This window comes from Propithecus coquereli, unplaced genomic scaffold (assembly GCF_000956105.1).
Source record: "Propithecus coquereli isolate 6110/MARCELLA unplaced genomic scaffold, Pcoq_1.0 Scaffold7, whole genome shotgun sequence".
Taxonomy (NCBI): Eukaryota; Metazoa; Chordata; class Mammalia; order Primates; family Indriidae; genus Propithecus; species Propithecus coquereli.
In genome coordinates this window covers 18,332,853-18,335,262 of record NW_012153062.1, presented here as the reverse complement: position 1 = coordinate 18,335,262, position 2,410 = coordinate 18,332,853, and positions in this window count along the sequence as shown.

The window sequence follows — 2,410 nt, the reverse complement described above, 5'->3', positions numbered from 1 at the left end:
GGGGCGCTCCACCAGACTGCCCAACTCCCCAGCGCTTTCAGCCTCCATGGGCGTCCTCCCCCCACAGGCAAGGAAGCACTCAGAATTCAGAGGAGGCACTCAGAATTCACCGCTCAAAGAAACGGGCCCGGCCAAGTGACCCCGGGTCCCGGAAGGGCAGAGCTCGCTGCGAGAGTTCCCAGGCTAGAGGAAGGGAGCCGTTCCGCACCCGCGACCTGCCGTGGGCCCTGAGCTGGCGCTCGCCGGCCCCCAGTGCGCTGGCTCCAGAGGGAGCCGCTCAGGGGCCGGGAGGTACCCGATCAGGGAGTCAGTCGAGTCACCAGGGTGCTCCGCTGTCTCCTTTGTGTCTCCCTGCCCCAATCTCACGCCAGTCCCGCAATAGCTCTCGCTTCTACTGTCCCACCCTGGGCAGTCCCAGTCGCCCGCGGCAGTTTCCAGGTTAGAGTCGTCTACTCAGTAATCACCTCCCCGTTCAGGACCCGCTGGGTGCCAGAGACCAGCTTCCTGAGTCCTAACTGCCTCCGGAGGCAGCACAGCCCAGCTCCTTCCCTGTCCGGTGCAGTCCTGACATGGAGCTCTTGGAAGTTCAAGATGCTTCCAGCTTGTGTCTCTTCTCCGCTGAGACCCACGTTTCCAGACCCAGTTCTACCTCCACTTCACACAAGCCCCTGCCTCTTGGTGGGCTTGTAAATCAGCGGGAAAGCTAGACTGTCTCATGAGGGACTTGTCCCCGTGCACTTACTGGCCAGGCTGGCGCCGCCGTCTGGAGCTCCATCTCTATTGTCTGTCCGCTCTTTCCAGGTTTTGTATTCCTATCTCCTGTTCACTTTATTCTTTTTCCTGATTTGTGTGTCGCCTGCTGAGTCTCCACCGATTCACCTCGCTGTTTTTGCAGGAGAGCGATCCGATCATGTGTAGCAGACTGACATCTACCTCTCCCTCTCTGGAAGCAGGGATTTGGGAGGCTACCCTAACTCCGCCATTTTTTCTCTCTCACATTCATCTTTTTGTATTAAACTTAATAGCATTAAGAAAGTGCAAGGTAGCAAGGCAATCTCCCAAATTAAAACAAACAACAAAAACAAACTACATGACTAGTGCAATAACTGCTTTGAAATGCAAGATTTTACTTATTTAAGTTGTGTCTAGTGTAATATATAAGAACACAGATTATTTTTTCATGGGGAATATAAGAAATTATACCTATTTCAAAAATGTGTAATAATAAAATGACAGTAAGTGGGCCAAAACACTAACTCACTGCAGAGCTAAAACTCACAGTTACAAAGATTTTCCTTAAAAACTACCCAGTTCAAATAGTTTTTATACATTTTGCACCTAAAATACAGCTATGGGCAAAGAAAAGGTATTTACTAAGCCTGTAAGACTAGCATCCCTTTATCTAATTTGCTCTACAATAGCATTATCACTTGAATAAAAAACCACAGCATTGGTTTTGATAATTTGAAATACAAAATATGCAAGAATTTTCTTCACTGCTTAAATCAGAATTTTAAAATATGACTGAAAATTTCATATTTTATTTGAATAAAATGACAATGCCAAAAATAATAGCAAGAATCAGAATATAATTGAAATAAGATATTATTTTCTTTGAATGTATTGAATTATGTCATTATGTTTCTTTTATTGAGTATAAAAAGGAATGATTGAGAAATAATATATAAATGCTTTTGATCATTGAAAAGATGTCAAAATGTCATAGGTGCTGAGAAGGTAATGACAGGGGATAGAAAAAAATGGATCAAATCTGTTTCCTTGCTTTACTTAAAGATTGAAATCCTAAAAGTTTTGTTGAACATGAATCTGCCTCTTACAGTTTTGAAAGCATTTGACATTTTCTGTGACTTGAAATGCATCAACATTTTAAAAATATTATTCCCCAAGGAAGTTACACATATGATTCCTCTGCATGAAACAACAATAGATTTGTGGATGACCAAAACATTTTGTCACATAGACTTAATGCTTTCAGTATACATAAATAAGTCCTAGTTGAAAATGTGGGGGGAATTGGTATTCAAAGTCCACTCTTAAAATTTCTAAGAATGTTAAACATTTTATTCTTTTAATATTGAAAGGAGTTCTCTAATTTTTTTAATTGAAACTCAAGTAACCTAAAGTTCAGGTACATGATGTCAGATGCTGAAGGTTAATTAAGAGATTATATAATGAATGGCAGGAGGTTATTTACCTTGGGAAATTTATATTCATACTAGCATATCTAATTTCTAGTACTAATTTCCAATGTCAACTAAAAAACAAAAATAAAAATCCTTTTTAAGTTCTACTAAATACCTTTTGATGAGATTCCAAAGTCTCAAAGATATTTATGAGAAAATGTTTCAATATACTAACAGAGATACACAAACCTGCATTCTTTAAATTC